Source organism: Solanum pennellii, chromosome 10 (genome assembly GCF_001406875.1).
Source record: "Solanum pennellii chromosome 10, SPENNV200".
Lineage (NCBI taxonomy): Eukaryota > Viridiplantae > Streptophyta > Magnoliopsida > Solanales > Solanaceae > Solanum > Solanum pennellii.
The window spans coordinates 23,287,359-23,309,547 of record NC_028646.1 but is presented as its reverse complement, the minus strand read 5'-3'; the positions used below and the strand labels follow the sequence as shown (position 1 = coordinate 23,309,547).

Here is a 22,189-nt window from a genome sequence, read left to right as displayed (position 1 = left end):
CCATCTAGTAAACATCATTCATTTTTTTAACCGACTACTGATGTAGTCATTGAACGTTTTATAAATACAACAACAGAATTAGCTCGAGGTGCACAACTCGTTGCTGTAGAGGAACGCAACAACGTAATTTAATACAACGATAGTCTAAATGAATTAGATGCAATGGAAAAAGTTGCTAATAATAAAATACGTTTTATGAATCAAATGAATGAGGCTAGAGTTAAATGTTAGTGGGAGTCCATGGAAAAATTCAATGCAGAGGACATATACCATGTTTGAAGGTATCATGAATACCGCAGAGGAACTCTTAAATGACCAATTGAAGCAACTAGAAGATGGATCTTCCTCCTCCTTACATCCCTCACGAAAGGACGCAAATAATTGATATTTATGCTTCATAAAATTATCATCAGATAATATCCTTTATCGAAGCTATATGCAATACTTTAAATTAATATTAGTATTTGTGCTTTATCTTTATTTTATTATATTGTTTCAATTATGGCGCACTTCATGTACTTTGCAAAAAATTTTAATAATGATATCTTGTGTATTAGTATTTTTGTCCCCTACGTGTTAGGCATTTGAATATTGTAATATGAGTTCAAATTACATGGATTATAACATTAATTTCTTTGTATCTGTAGAATATATTTTAAATAACTCGTGTCGAAATAATTATTTGAGAAAATAAAGGTGCAAAAAATATATGAGAATAAAAATAACTCAAATACGAAATGATTTGTTTTTTTATAACAAAGGAATTTTATCTTGCTATATATAGGAAACATTTATGTTTCCTAGTCTTATTTCAAATAGTTGGTCATCTGGATATTCTTAGACAAACATATATTCATCTTATTTTTTGTTAATGTGGTTTTTGAACAAACTTTAGGCTATCAAGATTCGGACAAATGAGAACAATTACTTTGGGTGTCACATCCGGAAAGGACCCCCAGATGCGACCGGTGTCGTCGTCCTCTCAAAGGACTCAGACAAACCCTTAGAGTTAGTCATAACATGTAATTAGAAAAAATGCAAAAAAATAAAAACTTGTGCATATACTAAGTGAGGTATACTTAAACCTCTCACATAGAAGCTTACTTAGGCTTTTGTTATAGCAACATGAATCATACATACGATATTCTAAAACATGTCTCACAAAAAAACCATATAAAGACTATGAGTTGGACTTAGCCAATAAAATGTCAATACAACATATAGACCTTACTACAATGAAATCCAAAGAACATAAAACAGAATAAAGAGTATTCTTAAAAACTACTAAAGTCTTCATAAGATAGAATAATTAAAACATAGCCTCCCCGAACTTGAGGAACTACCAACACTTGGAGAAAGAGTTCCAAGCTTCTTCAATTGACGTTCTTAATCTTCAAAGGCCGAACCCTACATTTTTATTAATATAAATTAAGAGGTCATTACACCACATGTACTAAGTATGTGTATATGAACATAAACGTTTAAGGACATAAACGTTTAGTTCTTAGGGGTACTAGCGTGCCTTAGCCTATTTGACAAGCTTTTAGGAGTCAAAAATCCACGAAATTAAGTGAAAGGGTGCATAACAAGTAATAAAGATGATTCATTGTCAAAACATCCGGGTACGACTCGCCAATGACCAAACAAGGGTCCTTGAGGAGGACCCTAGCACGTAGGAGGCAGCACTGCCTTGGTAGTGTGCAACCATGAGAACCATCAACGACTCGTGTGTGTATCGACGGGGTGTCAATGTCCACCGTCATACCAGACTTAGCCAAAATGGTGGAGGCCCTCAGATTTACTCTCTCTGAACTCATCGACGTACGTGCAAAACGTAAGGGGGATTGGTCCATCGATAAAGCCACGACGTAGATGGGGTACCGTCTGTGGGTGGCATGTTTTTGCTGCGCGTTTTAACATACTTCAAAAAAAAATTTTAAGGGGTTTAGTGGTTATTTGGGTAATAAGGGAATAATAACTAACTAATTTAAATCCCATATAAAGACTCCAAGCGCAATTAATCTAACTACATCTCACAAAAACAAACTCTCTTCCTTCTCTCTTCTTTCTCTCTCTATTGGAAACAACCATTGAAGACTAGAAAGGACAGGGGCTTTGGGGGATGTAAATGGAAGAATTCACAATCAAATCTTCCTCAAAATTTAATGTATGAGATCTAATTTACGTTAGAGACTCTTCCCTCAAAGGGTTCCTTCAAAATGGACTTCCAAAGTTGAGTTTTCATGCGGGTTTCATCTAATTACGAAATTGATGTTGTGAACTTAGTTTTTTATGGTTTCTTTAGGATATAATGTATAGACTAACATGTATTTTAACTTGATAATGGTAATTTGTGAGGGTTTGACCTAAATTATTGAGCATGATCCTTAACCCTTAACCTTACGTTTGATCTTAATATCGATTGGGTTGGGACTGATACAATTGTCTTGCTTATGGGTTAAATAACTATTAGATGATTTCGTTACAATAATCATTGACAAATTGGAGTGAATTGTAGTCTTTCATGCTAGTCTTGAGAAGATGATCTAGGTTAGAAGGTGAATTGACCTAGGAATCTTATTTTAGGGTATGATCTAGTATTGAATTGTGCTATAGTGTTAATTATAGTCTTGTTTTCATGTTGAATATTGAATTATGATGTTGAACATCTAAATTGGATTTAATTTAGTGTTTATGGTAAGACATTGATGATGAACTAGGAGGAAGACTTGGTAAGTCTTATAATCTCTAAGCCTTGTATTAGGATTAATAGGATGGTATGATTTTGAATTGAAATGTATTGACTATGTTGTGAGGTCGATTAAGGTTTATGCGATATAAGGATGGTGATGATTATTGATGTGCCTTATTATGCTATGAGATGATAAATGTTTTAACCTCATTTACATGAATTGTGATGAAAAGACTATACTCAGGAAATTCTTATTGAGGTATTGATGATGATGAATATACAAGGTGTAGACCCTAACATCTAAACTAATCTATGATTGATAATTAAAGGCTTAAAACATTTCAATAAGGGTCGCTAGCTTAGCACCGAGTGAACTAGATTGAGGAGTGTCCCTTCCCACATAGGGAAGGTATGAGCAATAAGGTACTCTTGAGATTGGAGACTTCAATGCATGGAGCATAAAGAGGGTCCCAACTATATCTCCAAGTTCTTGAACTATGTTGCAAACCATACGAATACTAGCTAGTGGATCCACGTAGTTGCTATGTTTTACGTTTTGGTACTACTTTGGCAAGTAGTCCACCTTCTTTCGGTGTAGGGTCTTATGACACCGGATTCCACACTAGCTCATTTGGTCTATGTCGGTAGGAAAAGATGTTCCCAAAAGGTAAAATATGTTAAAGGACTTGAACTCTAACTTTGATAACCTAAAGGGTCTAGCTTAGTCTAGGTAGGGGTATGAGACTTTACCCAAGCATTGCACTAGTTAGCCTTCAGGGGAGTCTTAGGAGGATGTTCTTATATATGTTATGTTATGAATATATATGATATGTACATAATGAAGTTGAACATTGTTGATACTATATGTCGATTAGTTCACTTATGATTATCTGTTCGGTTATATTGTTAAATTAAAATGAAATGTATATCTAAATGTTATAATATGTGGAGTTGGACATTGGTTATGGTTTATTTTTTAGGCTACTTGATTGAGTAAGGTTGTGGGTCTTTCCTTGGTCATTACACTTGTTGACTTGATAAGGATTCATGAGTAGTTGTCTTGCTTATTATGATATGATTAACTCATAGCCATACTTGCGATGTTATTCCTTGATGGTAGGGTTGTATTAAATCTTGGGTTCAAGTATGTTGGGATACATATTACTTGTTTGAGTTAGTAAGGATGTTTGATTGCTTGGTATGATTTTCTTGATTATGCAATAGACTTTTGAAAGGGTAAATGGCATGTTTTGACGAAATGTCCCTTTTTAGCATGTTTTGCTCTTATATATGCATATAATCTTATACTTAGTACATGTGGAGTACTAACCCCATTTTCTTCCTTTTTCCCAAACATTTTAGGTCCGGTCGTTGATGGTTCATTTAAGACGACTTGAAGAAGGCTTGGATATTCTCTATCATCCAATTGGGTAGGTCCTCACTTTTCGAGGGTGATGCCAATATCTTTCTTAGGAAGTTACTTTTTTTTCTAAGACTTTTATGTTCATCCCACTTTCATTTGTGTCCAACTTGTATACGCCTATATGTGGCTTCTTTACCTTTGATGTAAGGCTATGCCCAAATTGTTATGATCGTTTAGATGGTATAAGATGAGACAATCTTTGATACTATCTTATATATATATATATATATATATATATATATATATATATTTGTGTGTGTGTGTGTGTGCAATAAAAGTAGAAGGCTATGTAATCTTCCTATACGAAGGGTCTATGTATACTCGATACGACTATATTATGTGTATGTAGAAATCTATTTACACCTCCATGTAGATGTAATGAAAAGTTTTAAATTTTTCCGCATTTTCAACCTATAAATGTAATTACATGAGACTACGAGGCTTGTCTTAGTCCTTAAAGAGGGCGACGACGCCGGTTACGTCTATGGGTAAACCTAGATTTGACACTTATTTATTTAACGTACTTTCTTAGCTTATGTCATAATATTCCTTAGTTCATTTGAGAGAAATTCATCACATAAGAACATTCAAGTAATGGTCTTGGAGAAGGCCTAGGGACTCTCACTAACATTTTCAAAGCCTATTGTACAATATCTAGATAGCGTCTCATACCACCACCTAAACTTCATAGAACTTCTCTGATGCAAATGGGTATCCCACATGATGAGAATAGGAAATAATTGACATAGACCATAGTAGAAAAGCATGGAATCCAGAGTTCTATCCTACTCCGATGAGGTTGTTCTACTTGCAGATGGTAGAACGTGGACACATCCCATGTAGGCACATGGTTAAGGAATATGAAGGAATTACTTTTTACTCTAGTCTCGTTCTTCACTAGAGATACTTCCCTTGCCATACTCACTCCGTGCTAGCCATTGTTCTCATAGAGTAATTCACATTATGGTTCATACAATGGGGTTCCATATCAAGTTCATCACCCAATTACATTTACCCTACAAAAGTGGTCATCTAGGGGCTGCCTTACAATGGCGACAAGATGCTCATTATGACTTTTCAAGCATTAATATGATGACGTTCCAGTCAATCAGATTTATGTCCATCATTCATTACATGAGGGATACCATTATGGCTTTCGACTTCAAGTTTAATAACTTTATGACTAGGTTCAAGGTTTCACATTAAGGTCCCTCTAATTATCATTCAAGGTCTCACATCATTCATACATATAATACTAAGAGATTTAGAATCCTAAGTCAACACATCACATATTCACTTTCATACATGCATCTAGTAAGGGACACAAGTCAACCAAGACATGACACAACATACTTCACTTTAACACATATTAAAGTCATACTAGAAGCACATAGGAACAACCATTATCATCATTAAGTCACCATATACACTACTATACATCATCAATATAACCATCATAGACTCACATAGTCAAGTAGGAATAATAATGTATCAACTCTAAGACTGCACACATAAAGACATAGTCATAGTACATCATGATCACCTCACATATAGGTAGATATGAGCATACTTCACATAATCAATCTACACAAATCATCAAAATACTTCAAGTTGTGCCGACAAGACCAGGATCATCATATACATAAAGTAACGCCAACAAGGCCACATCAATTCACATAACACCACCACCATAAGTGGACCATACCAATCACACATAATTCAAGAGATAAATTACAATAGCTGTACAAAATATTCAAAGAGTTAGGGCAGCATACCACCCACTTGAACTCACCACTTCAATTCAAAGCAAAATCATCCGATTTAATACCATAAGGCACTTACCCGTAGTCATGAACATAAATACAATACAATAACCATAATACTTAGTGAATCTAGGTCAATTCAATATAGATGTATTAATGTAATACAACCTAAACATCAATTGAATATAATTCTTACAACATTTAATAACCCATAGAAAACTACACTACAATCCATAAGCATTAACTCAATATCAATTCAATAAGCTTAATTGTCAATAGATCCACGAAAATACAATACTCAATTGATCAAATTGAAACATCCTATAAAACATACTATAAAAATCTATACATGAATCAAAAGTCCATAATAATCTATACATGATTTAATTAATATCAAAGCATGATTGCATAGCCCATATTTTTGTCCAAATTAAGGGATTTGAGAAGGTCAAGGGTTCATGGTGAATTTCATTAGAAAAAATAAATTGAACATCAATAACATCATATCTTAATGTTTGAAAATTTTTCATGCAAGAACCCTAGATTTAGAGTAGAAATTGCAATTTTCATCTTTTTGAAATCTTTGAAAATCATCTTTGAAATTGGCTCTAAGGTGGTGGAAAACCTTAGATGAAGAACTCTCATACCTTATTAGAAGAAACCAATGATAATTGAAGAATAAAATCCATTGAAGACCCATATTCAAGCTCCATTTTCAAGCTCAATCTTCACTTTGAACTCTCATGGAGGTTTTGGGATAAACTTTAGGAAGGAAAGGGTTTTCATCTTAGTGTTAGGTCTTAAATGAGAGTTTAATCACTTATATACTCTTAAAATACCCCTAAACACGTAAAATAACCGTCCTACTATTTTTAAAAGTCTTGGGGTGAATTCTCAACTTCACCCCTAACATTACAGTGAAGCAGAGCAGTTTCACAGCACCATCAACGCCCCACCACGACGGTCCCTGTGTAAGACCACACTCCATCAATGGGGTCTCGTGGTTTGCTTCAGCAGCCCTTCAACCTGCAGTACACATGGATTCATCGACGAGACCCACGATTGGCCTTCGCCTGGTCGACTAGCCGTCGCTTGGGTAAGTCGATTGCCACTGCCTGGCAGTGTTAAGCTCCAAGTTAGGGTCCTACTTTAGGGCCCCTTGTGGGTTCTACAAGGATTCGTACCCAAACGTTTCTAACTCAAATATGTTCATATACGAGTTTACGACCTCCCACAAAAGTTTCATAAAAAAAAACATGTAAAACTCGACGAAACATGCTTAGACATACAAGGTCATCTCAAGGTACATTTTTCGAACGTCATGGACGTTCTTGAGCGTTTGACCTCCAAACTTCACGAAACATGACACACTGCAATAATAACTTATTTAAGGACTTCATAACCTCATAAAAAACAGATAAACACATAAAACCACATATGAGGCACATAGGTGACTTAGTCGTTGAACGTCTTGGTCGTCCGTTGACGTTTCACTTCAAATGCACCTAAACTCTTAGACACTTCCTCAAACACACATTATAAACCATTTTAGGACCTTATACTATCATGACAACCAAGTTAGGCTCTATATTGACCTAAGTCATTTTAGGGACCTTACAATCTCCCCCACTTTCACAACATTCGTACTCGAATGACACTTGCCACTCTCCGAACACTTCCAAGAGTAGAGACTCAACTTAACAGCTCATAACCATACTCTTCGCCATGCTTCCCCAATTAGGATAAACCCATTATAAGTTCAACATATCACCTACTACAAGGAACTTCCTCAAGGAACATCAAACCTTGCTAATACTTTGTCACCTAAAGTCTAGCTCATGAAAACTAACGACTCTCAATGTTCAACCATATAACCACTACATCACCCTTACTGATGAAACTTAACTTTACTCTTTCTAATCTCTTAAATTTCCTTTCTATGTTTGGTCTTAAGCAACTTCAACCCATCTCAACAACCACTCCTTCACATTTCTAACTCTATACCTTACAATTCTTCCCAACTACACTATCTTTCAAAAATTAGCTAAACCAACCTAAGGTCATCAACACCATCTTTCATACCTCATCTTATCTAGTCACATCTCATCTTTTCTCTTCCTCAACTCAATCTTCATAAAGTCACACTCCATTGACCAAACACATAAGGGAGACAAGGGAAAGACACCATATACCAAGATCTTTGGCACGATTAGATGAATGAAGAAGTGAAACTTTTCCTACCACCCAATAGCCTCCTATTCATAATGTGGCACACTTCACCTTATAAACAAGACTCTACTAGATGTGGTTCATGAGACAACTAAGACACTCCTAAACCTAGGTCTTATTCCAAGTTTGTCACGACCCTCAACTACACGCTAGAAGTTAGAGCATCCTTATTTTTCCACACGATAAATGAGACTTCAAAAAGTCTCATCTAATACACTCGTATCATTCATTGCATATATAAAATATTCTAAAATGAGTAAGTATTTAAAATTGTCTTCACACGAAGAACTCTTTTTATAATCAATACACAAATGGAAGACTTTCATTAAAACATTAAACCTTTACAACATCCCATTGAACCATCTAAAACAACACTTGGGACTAAGCCCATACAAGACATAAAGTAAAGACTTAAGACATAAACGAACATATGGATATTGTCCTCGAATCGATTAGGACTCACCTATACTTCATCTTCAACCCTTAGAAACCTATCCATCCTTCATGGAACATCAAGACATCCAATTCCCTACACTTTTGTCAAAAAGGGAAAAGAAGGAGTTAGCACATTAGATGTAGTAAGTATGGAAGCCATGCAAAAACCATGAAAAGGGACATTTAGTAAATAACATGCTTTTCATAAATTTTGATTAAACATCATATGTTAAGCATAAGAACAAAGTTTAACAACTTATAATCAAAAAAGAAATCATTTAAGCAATTACCACATTTTTAAGACCACTTTCCTGTGAACTACATAACTGTACAGTGAACTCCTTCACTGTTACAGTGAGGTCCATCAATCTCATCTTAAACATTATTTAACATATAGTTCCCTCATTAATAGCTATCCTAAGACTCACTTAATCAACAGAAAGAGAGAACGCCCATACACCCTCTCAAAGCTTGCCTAAATGATCCTCAAGACTGCCTAGAATGAGATACATTCACTTACAATACATCAAGAACATCAACATGAGATTATCCTACCAAAGGTTATTCCAAGGTTCATTTCAGTGAGTGTGGAGTAACCGCCCATACAATCCCTTTCACACACACGCAAGGGATCCAATAGATTACCTAAGATAGAATCATTCTCACTTAATACCATAGAACTCATAGAATATGACATTCTCCTTTCAGAGGTTATCAAAAGACCTACTCATGTAACTCAAGAAGAGAATGTCCATTATTGACCAATCCAAGATTACCTAAGTACTCCTTAATACTTACCTAAGTTGGATTATGTCTACATAACCAATCAATTTCCATAAATAGATTCATTATTAAGACTTATCCAAGTAAGAGATGAAATGACGATTCATTTGCCCCCTTCTTACCTTAACTAAACAATCCTTAAATACTCTAAATAAGTATTTATTTATTTAAAATGCTTTCTTATATTAATTCATTACATTTCTTAGTTCATTTGATAGATATTCATCACATAAGGACATTAAAGTAATGGTCTTGGAGAAGACCTATAGACTCTCACTAACATTTTCAAAGCCTATTGTGCGATGTCTTGAAAGCGTCCCATACCACCACTTAAACTTCATAGAATTTCTCTAATGCTAATGGGTATCCCAAATTATGAGAATAGGCAATAACCTACATAGACCATGGTAGCAAAGCATGGAATCCGGAGATCTATCCTACTCCGATGAGGTTGTTCTGGTTGCCAATGGTAGAACGTGGACACATCCCATATAGGCACATTGTTAAGTAATATGAAAGGCTTACTTTGTACTCTAGTCTCGTTCTTCACTAGAGCTACTTCCCTTACCATAATCATTCGGTGTTAGCCTTTGTTCTCATAGATTAATTCACCTAAAGGTTCATACAAAGGGGTTCAATATCAATATTAACTTAATTATATTTACCCTACCAAAGAAGTCCTCTAGGGGCTGCCTTATAATCAACATTAAGTGCATCAATCATTACATGAAGGATACTATTACGGCATTTGACTACAAGTTTCATTACCTTACTAATAGGTTCAAGGTTTCACATAAAGGACCCTCTTATTATCATTCAAGGTCTCACATCATTCATACATATAAGACTAAGATCTTTAGCATCCTAAGTCAACACATCACATATTCACTTTCATACTGCATCAAGTAAGGGACACAAGTCAACCAAGACAAGACACAACATACTTCACTTTAACACATATTACAAGTCATAGTAGAAGCACATAGGAACAACCATTATCATCTTTAAGTAACCCTATGAACTACTACAAATAATCAATATAACAATCATAGATTCACATAGTCAAGTAGGAATAATCATGTTTCAACTCTAAGACCACACACACAAAGACATAGTCATAGTCCATCATGATCACCTAACATAAAAAGAAGAACACATACTTTCACATTATTTCACAAATAGGTAGATATGATCATACTTCAAATAATCAACTACACAAATCATCATAATACTTAAGTAGTTCCGACAAGGACATGATCATCATAATAGATTAAGTAACTCCGACAAGCCCACATCTATTCACATAACACCGCCACCATAAGTGGACCGTACCAATGACACATAATTCAAGAAAAAAATTACAAAAGCTATCAAATATATTAAAAGAGTTAGGGCAGCATACCAGACACTTGAACTCACCACTTTAATTCAAAGCTAAATCATCTGATTCAACACCAAATGGCCCTTACCCATGTCCATGAACATCAATTCAATACAATAACCATAATACTCAATGAATCGAGGTCAACTTAATATAGATTTATTAATGTAATACAACCTAAACATCAGTTGAATATAATTCTTACATCATTCAATAACCCATTGGAAACTACAATATAATCCATAAGCATTAAGTCAATATCAATTCAATAAGCTTATTAGTCAATAGATCTAAGAATGTACAATACTCAATTGATTAAATTTTAACAAACTATAAACCATACAATAATAATCTATACATGAATCAAAAGTCCATAACAATCTATACATGTATTAATTAATATCAAAGAATGATTGTGTAGCCCTTATTTGTGTCCAAATTAAAAGATTTGAGAAGGTCAAGGGTTCATAGAGAATTTCATTAGAAATCATAAATTAAACATCACTAACATCATATATTAATGTTTGAAATTTTTTAATGCAAGAACCCAAGAGTTAGAGTAGAAATTGGACTTTTCATCTTTTTGAAATCTTTGTAAATCATCTTTGAAATTGGCTCTAAGGTGATAGCAAGACTTAGATGAAGAACTCCGATACCTTATTAGAATAACCCAATGAGAACTGAAGAAGATACTCCATTTAACACCCATCTTCAAGCTCCATCTTCACTTTAAACTCTCATGGAGGTTTTTGGATAAACTTTAGGAGGGAAAAGGTTTTGATCTTAGTTTTAGGGATTAAATGAAAGTTTAATCACTTATATACTCTTAAAATAACCCTAAACACCTAAAACAACCGTCCTCATATTTTTAAAAGTCTTGGGTTGAATTCTCAACCTTATCCCTAACATTACAATGAAGCATTGGAGTTTCATAGCACCATCGGCGCCTCACCATCTACTGTCCGTGTGTGAGACCTCACCCTGTCGATGGGCTCTCGTGGTTTTGTTCACCAACTCTTCAGCCTACAGGCCACATGGCTCCATCGAAGAGACCCATCGACGGGCCGTTTCCTGGTCGAATGGCCGTCGTTTGGGTCAGTCAATTGCCACTGCCTTGCAGTGTTGAGCTCCAAGTTAGGGTCCTCTTTTAGGACCCTTGTGGGTCCTACAAGGATTCGTACCCGGACATTTCCAACCCAAACATATTCTTATACATGTCTAGGACCTCCCACATGAGTTTCATCCAAAACGAACTTGTAGAACTCTACGAAACATGCTTAGACATACAAGGTAATCTCAAGGCACATCTTTTGAACGTCATGGACTTTTTTTTTTGGCGTTTGACCTCCGTACTTCAACAAAAATGACACATTGTCGATATACACCATAATAACTCATTTAAGGATGTCATAACCTTATTAATCACACATGAATTAATAAAACCACATATGAGGCACATAGGTGACTTAGTCGTCCAACCTCTTGGTCGTCCCTTGACGTTTGACTTCTAATGAACCTAAACTCTTAGACACTTCCTCAAACCCACATTATTAACCATTTTAGGACCTTATACCATCAAGATAATCAGGTTAGTATCTAGCTTCACCTAAGTCATTTTTGGGACATTACACCTCACTTGTGTAATTGCACTTGGTATGTTGTTGTTGTATCTATCTTAAATGTGTACAATTTTGCATATTTATAGAATATTGAACTTACAGGCACTCTTTGTATTGATTATTTAAAATATGAACCAACATACTCCCTAATAAACTGTAAACTTAGAGTAACAACAAATAATTCAATGGTAAATATCTTTTCTCGAGACCTCTATGGTTATCCTCATACTAAATTCAAACTTAACATGGCTTTTGTGGTTATTTTTTTTATTTCTTATTTTGTACCTGGTATTTGTATTGAGATCTGGCTATATTTGAATTTGCGATGGGATGTCCCACAATGCGAGTAAAGATGTCCTTTAGATAGATGACTCCATATCCAGGGCTCAATTTGTTTTTAAGAATATCAGTGTTTTTGATTTCCCGTCTTCTTGGAAAACAATACACTAATCAGAGGGATTAAAAGCCTCATTTTCCTTTTCATTTTCTTCTTAATTTGTGAACGATTAGTCTCCATTTATTTATTTACATGACCTTTGATGACAATGATCCTAGTGAGTAAAGGTATTCTAGCAAATTTAAAAGACCTCTTTGTCTTGAACTCTGTCTCATTGTCATCTTCCTCTTGAAATTGTGTTGTGGCTTCAACTTTGGATGACAGATTCTCGATGAATTTTAGCTCTTCATCGTTCTCAAGATTAGCCAGCGGTAATGGTACTTTCTGCTTCTATTCTTTTGTCTTCAATTGTTGTATCTCTCTTTTTGTTAGTTCTACCTCTTCTTTTAGAGATTGAAGGTTAATGGAATATATGTACCCACCAATATGTCAAGAACCAGGTTCCTTGACTTAGCAAGAGCAGTAACTGAAAGTTGCGTCCCCTTGTTTTCCATCGGACTAGGTCTTCAGTACAGTTACAATGATGAACAGTAAAATAAGTACTGAAAGTAAAGATTTAACAAACAACTTTACGTGGAAACCTCCTTGCCCAAGGGAGGAAAACCACGACCAGATCTCAACAGGAGTTTTCAAACTGCTTTCACTAATTATGAACAAGCAAAAGTAAAAGATGATTATAGCACTAGATTGGCCTGCTAATCTCCACACCAAGCAGTACCACCTATTACTTAGACGAGCCGGAGTAAATACAACTATTCCCACTAAGCTATCATAGCTAGATAACTTAGACTTCAAATAAGCGGATACCACACCGCCCACTATATTAACCCTACTGATCAATATATACCTTTACAGTAAGACACAAAGTTACTCCTAAATAAGTTCTTACAAGACTCAAAGCATGTTTGAAATATTTCTAACAAAGAATAAAACGAGTCCAACTTAAACTCAGTACAGACATTGAAGAACAACAGCAGGAACATAAAGCACTTCTTCTCTTGATCAGGTCTTCGCTGTATGCATTCTTGTGCTTGAGTTCTTCCTTGAAGATGACCTTCTCTTTTAAGATCTTTTGGTTTTAATTTTCTAAATCTTGAATTTGTGTTTGATGGAAAGAGATAATATCAATCACCACAAATTCGTTGAGACCACTCCATTGGCTGAAAGCCTGGTATTGGAAAAGATTTGCCCTTACCGCATCAGATGTGGTAGCTTTTCTACCAGCTATATTTTCATCTTTTCACGTCGCAGTCTTGTGGGGACCAGGTCCCTTGTAAACTTCTTTGTGAGTTCTTGAAAAGGCCTGTTGGTTGACTTCCTTATTTGGATGAATGAATATAATATGGTGTTTGTCATGCTAAAAATATCAAAAATAAATATTTATTATCCATTGGAGAAACACCCTCCTCCATTTTGATTTGTGTAGTACATTGATGCCTGACCAACCTCTGACATGACAACTTTACAGCTGTAACCAATTATGTATATAATGGAGGAAACTCTACTTGGGACCAGGTCCCTGCATTTGAGAGATATTGAACCATACAATCTCGTCCGCTCTTCCTATTGATGTAGGACACTACACTTTTCACCTACCACCTAACATGACAAATTTTACGGTTGTACCCTATTTTATTTAGATGAGAGCACTCTGTCAGGGACCAGGTCACCGCATATGTAAGGATCATCAAAACACCTAAAATATATCATTTTCCCCTTTTGATGATAGAACACAAATATACCTCACAATGAGTTTATCATTCATGTCACTTTCAGCAGTTCCAATAACAAGGATCTGGTTCCTTGTTAGATCATTATGTTTGTTAAATCACCAAAACTTCATATCAAGTTCGAGCTAACATCTCAACTCATCTTCGAACTAATATTTTCCCCCTTTTTAATGATAACATACTTGTTCACCAGTTCCCCCAATCAACAAGAATTCTTGGGGTAGCTAGAGTTTAATCACCCCGAAGTTTGTCAAAACATCAATTTTTCCTTTTTGATAATGACAAACACATTCACCAGTTCCCCCTATCAACAAGAACTCTTAGGGTAACTGGAGTTTCATCATCCTGAGGTTTGTCAATTCATCAAAATATCAACATAGTATTTTCCCCCTTTTTAATGATGACAAACATGTTCAACTTCTTCCCCGTTTCAGTAGGACCAGGTCTTCTTAAGGTAGCTAGCACTGATCCCCATATCGGCATGGCCCATATCTTCTTCCTGCAGTGATAACACCATCGATCTCATACTTTACCTTACCTTAAAAACTTTTCCCCTTTTGACATCATAAAAACGGGTTAAATGAGTAAACCAAGTTGACATAAATGCAGTTCAAGAAAATTCATGGCCACTTGGGAAACACCGAGAATGAGTAAAAGGCATAAAGTAATGAGACAAGTCAGTAGAAACAAGACATTTTTCATCCATAAACAAAAGATCAGCCATCAAAGCATTGCAAATATGATTACAAATGAAAACAAAAACAATTCCCAAAAAGAGTAATGAGCAGTGACATAGAGAGATAGGAAGAGAAAGGATGACTTAGATGCAAGGGATTAAAAGAATAGAATTAATAGAGCATATCCCTTAACATAAAATTTTCAGAAACTTTTCTTGATGTGCAGCCCAACCTATATGTTGAACATTCAGGGTTGCCAACTTTTTTTATTCTTTAATTCTTTTTGTTTTTTATTTTGGCACCTGGTCCCTCTGATAGTGTTGTTTCAGAAGATGGATTTTTAGACAACCCATTTCGGTATTCCAGTTAACACAAGCAATTGTCATGACTTCCAACACCAGCCTGATTTCTCATAAGAAAAAAATTGGTTACAAAAACAACTGAAGGCCTCCGTGAATAGATCAAAAATTGAGGAACCAAGAAGATTTTTTTTTAAAATCAGATACCTTCCTCTTCAAAATTAAGTTCTCAAAATATCAACTTCGTCCTTTTTTAACATCATATTTTCAACATCTTCAATTTTCTTAGAGGACCAGGTCCCTCTTCACACTTAAAAACATCTTCATTAGAAAATTCTCCAATAGGAATAAAGGGTTAACAAATTAAAGTGTGTTTTGACAGAAGAGAAGAAAATTTTGAAACACCGTGATATTTGGAAGGTAAATTGATTTTTCTGGGGAAATAGAAAGATATATGAAAGAAAAAGAAAGGAAGTCTCATTTTGGTACTCAAACAGTGAGACAACAGTCAGATTCCTGAATGACAGACATGAGGCAATTGCAATGGTTCTCGTGCATAATTCAAACTGCAATGTTAAAAGTGCTAACCTTCGAGAAATGACTAGGTCCCTCTCTGTAGTTTGAATGTCATTGGCTAGATTTCTCCTACCTCCCTTTTCCTTATCCCCTTTTCCATATGTGTATACCTACAAAAGGTATGAAACTGAACTTGCTAACACACATAACCGAAAAGCAAGGATACCTACTCCCTTTGCATAGTTATGAAAGAGTTTATTACCTCTGGCAGGATCTATTCAGGAATATTTTAGCATTTCCATCATCAACTTTATTATTTCAGCATAATCAACATCACTGTGTATTCAAAATCAAATAGTCTGTTGATTGACAAAATAGGACTAGGTCTCATGTCTTCTTCAGAAGAGTTAAAATTTTCTCAGCAACCATCAAATGTAATTGATTTACACAAGAATTGAGTCTATGAACCCGATTCATCAACATCTAGCTTCATGTTATTGCCCATAAGAGTATCAATCATTTTAGGCAGCAATAACATGAAACTATTAATCTTCAGCTTCTCTGAACTGGTACTAGGTCCCCGACTTTGAACATACATCAATTACCATGAAACGTTGTGCTATCTTCTTCCCTTCATCTAAGTCATCGTTGAGTACACACTAGTCCTAGCTTAGGACTATAGTGAAGATGTCAGACACTTGATCTTACAGTTTTCAAAACATCATGATGACATTGCCCCTCGATAACATTGTCTTGACTAAAAGTATGTTAAGCCATTTGAGCAACTCACAAATGTACTTTTATTGACAACCAAAGGTACCTTTTGAGGTTTTCTTGATTAGTAGCTCTAAGAAGAAATATCTCATCATGCTTATTTATAACCCACTACCCATGAATTACACAAAATCTTCATACAATGATTCAAAAGGTAGTACCAAACATGACTTAATCTATATACACTTGAATTATCAGCAATGCATTTCCTTATGATTTCAAACAGAGGGGTTTTGTCAATATTACGTCTTTTGAAGCCATTTTTCGAAGGAATTTGGACAACCAATCAGCTTGTCTGGGAATCCAGTTATCATACATTTATTCTTCAAAACTGAGCTTGATAAGTTTCTTCATTCTCACCTTCAACATTCACATTTTAAGTTAGAACTGCATCATATTTGTACAATATTATCTAGATGACCAGGTCCCTCATCAGATTCATCATGTGCATCAGCTTCCTTGAAATTTCTGGATTTATGAAGACGATGTTCATCAGCAAGCTCACTATAAGAACATCTCTCTGATTTTGAAGAAGCCCTCCCATCTCAAAAACTTCTTTTTGTTGCAACTTCTAAACTCATCCAGACTCATCAACAGGCACATGACCGATTTTTTTAATATACCTCTTATAGCCTTGATGGAGAAAGAGTGTACCACAACTATTCATTCATCAATATTGAGATTAAACTTATCAATATCATCATTTTTGTCACAGAACATGTAGTATTCAACACTTCAGTCGAAAATTGTTTGGAAGACTAAAAGCCTGCTTATTCTACCCGAACAATGGTCTGATATGCTTCTCTTTAACACCAACACCACAACCTTTGTCATTTGGAAATTTCATTCTGTGCAGACTTGGTACCAGGTCCCTTGATAAACGTTTGTGCAGTAGAGAAACATTCACCAAAGCATGTCTTTCTTGTCATACCTCAGCAGCACCAAGGTAAGTGAGAGTGTCACAATGAATAGTAATCAAATCAGAAATGCACATGTTCTTGCATCTCTATTCTATCAAGATCATCTGAGAGTAAGATTGTGACAACCTATTTTTCGACAAGTACTTAACTTTATTTCATTCATCACAAATCTATGAAACACCTAAAGATTGTACTTTCACCATTGACATTGTACACATCCTCAATAGTGTGTTTCATAGATTTTCCAATTATGAATTCACAAAAAAATATATCTTTTATGCCATTGACAAATGAGACACTTCCACCTTGAAGTGCCTTGAGGGAGAAGAAATTTTCACTTTCCCAGTCACGTGCTTTGAGCATCCTCTATTCATGAACCAACACTGACTGCTGCTACTTCTTCTCACATGAATACCGTATCACTTATTAGCTTTGGGAACCCACTTTAGTTGGAGTTCCCAGTAAACAGTTTAAGGAGTGATAAGAGAATTCTTTGTCCAAAGAGGCAAATTGATTTTGTTTAACTTAGGAACAGAAGCACGACCATGTCCCTTCTTCTGAAAATTCTTCTGTTGATCAGCACGACTAGGTCCTATCTTTTGCAAGTTCTTCTGTTGGCCAGGTCTCTTCTTCTACTTGTTGCTCTGTTGACCAGGTCTTTTTTTTTCTTGTTCCTCTGTTTAGAAGATTTTGTGAGGTTATCTTGACTCATTTTACAAGATGGAATATACTTCTTCAAATGACCATCATGACCACAATGGAAGCACAACAACTTTTCAGATCCAGACACCTTTTTGTTATGGAGATTGTAACATGCACTTTTGCTTGACTTTCCTAACCATTTCTTATCATTTTGACCTTGACTGCGATGATTGGCAACCAATTTTGAAGATGTGGACCATTTGAGAGATTTTTAGTTCTTCTTTGACGCGGACCATGTCCATTTCCAATTGATTATTTCTCACCAAAGTCATAATATGTTTTATTTCAGCCGAGTTTAGATTGAGTTCTAGATTTTAAGCTTCTAGAACTAATGTTTTTTCTTGTGCAACAGATATTTGTTCAACCAAGGATACCTTTTCTTCATGAAGAATATCTAGGCTATTGTTCATAAACACTTTTTCAGTTGTTGACTCAATGACAGAGTCAAGCAAAAGAGTAGGTAGACTTCTCAACTTCTTAACTTAGAAAACATGCCAGTTTTGTTTAAGATCGGAATGGGTTACCCCTTCTTCATCTTCCTTATCATTAGATTTTGCCATCAAAGCAAATGTGGCATCGAACACATCTTCATCACCTTCGACTGGAAGCATGGATACATCTTTGGGGCACTCTTATTCTTCAGATTTATTTTACAAGTCTCCCCAGACAGCAAAAGCTTTATTCACAATGTAGTCAACTACAACTTTTATTCTTTTCTTATCGAGGACAAAGTCCCTTTTTGTATCTTCTCTTCTCCGGATCTTTGATAATCTTTGTCTTCAACCTAAGCAACAGGAAATCATTGATAAAATGTCCTGTCTTTCCACACTTGTGGCGTAGGTACTTTGCCTTTGCAACTCTATGATTTCCCAGCTTCTCGCAAACCTCTATGTTTCCTCACAAATTTTTGAAACCTTCTAGTGAGGTATATCATGTCCTTATCTCCATCAAAAGTTTCACCAGATATCATATTTAGAGCTAGAGACTTATATTTCTTCAACTCCTTCTTTGACGCTTCTTGTTTTTTTTCCAGTGGAGCAACCATCTTTCCACAGGAATCTCTCTTGGTGTTAACCAGTTAGAGAGCACCCACTCTAATAACACTTGTTGGAATGTATGCACCCACCAATCTGTCAGGAACCAAGTTCCTTGACTTAGCAAAAACAATAATTGAAAGTTGTGTCCCCTTGTTTCTATGGGACCAGGTCCTTAGTACATTTTCAATGACGAACACTAAATTAAGTGCCGAAAGTAAAGACTGAACAAACAACTTTATGTGGAAACCTCCTTGCTCAAGGGAGGAAAACCACAACCTGTTTTCAACAGGACTTTTCAAACTGCTTTCACTAATCTTCAAAAAGAAAAAGTGAAAGAGGATTATAGCACCAGATTAGCCTGCTAATCTCCACACTAAGCGGTACCACCTATTACTTAGACGAGGCACAGCAAATACAACAATGCCCACTAAGCTATCACACCTAGATAACTTAGACTTCAACTAAACGGATACCACACCGCCCACTATACTAACCCAACTGATTAATATATACTTTTACAGTAAGACACAAAGTTACTCCTAACTATGTTCTTACAAGACTCGAAGAAGGTTTGAAGAATTTCTAACACAGAATGAAATGAATCCAAGTTAAGCTCAATACAAACATTCAAGAACAACAACAGGCACGTAAATCACTTATTCTCTTGAGCAGGTCCTTGTTGTATGCATTCTTGTGCTTGAGTTCTTCCTTGAAGATGGCCTTCTCTTTTAAGGTCTTTTTTTTTTAGTTTTTAAAATCTTGAATTTGTGTTTGATGGAAAAAGATAATATCAATCACCACAAATTCGTTGAGACCACCCCATTGGCTGAAAGCCTGCTGTTGGAAAAGTTGTGCACCTACCGCATAAGATGTGGTAGTTTTCTAACAGTTGTCTTTTCACCTTCTCACGTCGCTATCTTGCGGGGACACGGTCATTTGGAAAGTACTTTGTGAGTTCTTGAAAAGGATGGATGGCTGACTTTCTTATTTGGATGAATGAATATAATGTGGTGTTTGTCATGCTAAAAATATCAAGCATAAAGAGTTATTATCCATAGGACAAACACCCCGCTCCATTCTGGTTGGTGTAGTACACTGAGGCCTCACCAACCTATGACGTGACAGCTTTACAGCTGTAACGAATTATGTATCTGATGAAGGAAACTCTGTATGGGACCAGGTCCATGAATTTGTGAGATACTGAATCATACAATCTCATCATCTCTTCTTATTGGTGTACGACACACCTACCACCTGACATGACAACTTTTATGGTTGTACCCCATTTGTATCTGGACGAGAGCACTCTGTCAGGGAACAGGTTCCTATATTTGTGAGGATTATCATAACACCTAGAATATATCTTTTTTTCACTTTTTGATGATAGCACACAATTATACCTCACACTGAGTTATCATTCATCTCACCGTCAGCAGTTCCAATAACAAGGATCATGTTCCTTGTCATATCAATAAGTTTGTTAAATCATCAAAACTTCATATCAAGTTCGAGCTAACATCTCAACTCATCTTCAAACTAACAAAGGCAATGTTCCATGAATGTTTCTTCTTCTTTAATTTTCTCGAGGTTTTGCTTCGTCTCTTCAAGCTCAACTGTCACTGGTGATTCAAGTTTATACTAGTTTTGTTCACCACTTGCCTTGCTCTGTACCAAATAGAGTTGAGGGCTTAAATAGTTGTGTTTAGAGTGACAAAAATAGTCCATGAAAATAATTACCCATTTATATATTAGCATAGTTTATTTTGATATGTCCAATAAGACCCTGAGGGTTGGTTTATGGCCTGTTCCTAAGCCTATTTGAACCTAAGTAATGACGTGCCCATTTATTAACACTACTTATTCTGATTAGTCTAAATTCATCTTTTTGACACTTTTAGTTGTTCCCTAAACATATATTTCTATCTTATCTCAATTTCATTAGCATTGTTGTTTTCATCTATGTTGTCTTGTGTAGTTTCTTTCATACAATAACTACGTCCCCAATCATTAGTAAGTTGGGGTCGACTATATGAATTTTTTCTTTACTGCATCAACTCTCACATGGTTAATTCAAAATAAAATGTAAGTCAAAAAGAGTAGAAAAATACCCTCTTTCAGTTGCTTGGCATTAATTTCTCTAGCCAAATTTTTTTCCCCAAATAAGATGATTACCTCCTTCATTGACCCAAAAGGGTGCCTCGTATCGATCTCTACACGTCCCAGCATCACCAATCCCCCTCCTCTTTCCATTTTCTACTCAGTCAGAACTCAATATGTAGGAAAAAAGATGATGAAATCTGGTGTTTGTTATTTGGTTTGAGTTTTTTGTGTATATATATTACATGAAGAACTAAGGAAAAGAGATGACAAAATCTGGTGTTTGTTATTTTACAATCTTTTATTTGAACTTTTAGACATTTGGGTATCAACAAGGCTATCCAGGAGCAGAATGTATGGGGGATTCAGGGGGAAATAAACTAATTGCAATCCCTAGAGAAAACTCAATGGTGCTTCCTTTGCAAGCCAACATACAGATTCCTCGTGTACTAGCAGCACCTACACTTCTTGGTAGAGGGTAAGATTTTATTATCTACTTATACTTCTGGGTTATTTAGACTTTCTAGTGGAGGCAGCAGAACATGCTCAGATTTATTTTGGAAAATAGTAGTGCAACAACTACATGATAATTTGTTCCTAAACACCACCAAATTAAAACTTCAAATGTTCCTAAACACCACAAAAATTAAAACATCATCGAGAGTTTTTCGATCATGCCTAGGGGGTACTTGTGCATTTTCCCGATATAAAATAT

General features: G+C 35.5%; 1 pseudogene; it reads right to left on the bottom strand.

Annotated features, from left to right (window-relative positions):
• Positions 1-12,842: 12,842 nt before the first annotated feature.
• LOC107002133 lies at positions 12,843-21,627 on the bottom strand (annotated as a pseudogene).
• Positions 21,628-22,189: the final 562 nt, after the last annotated feature.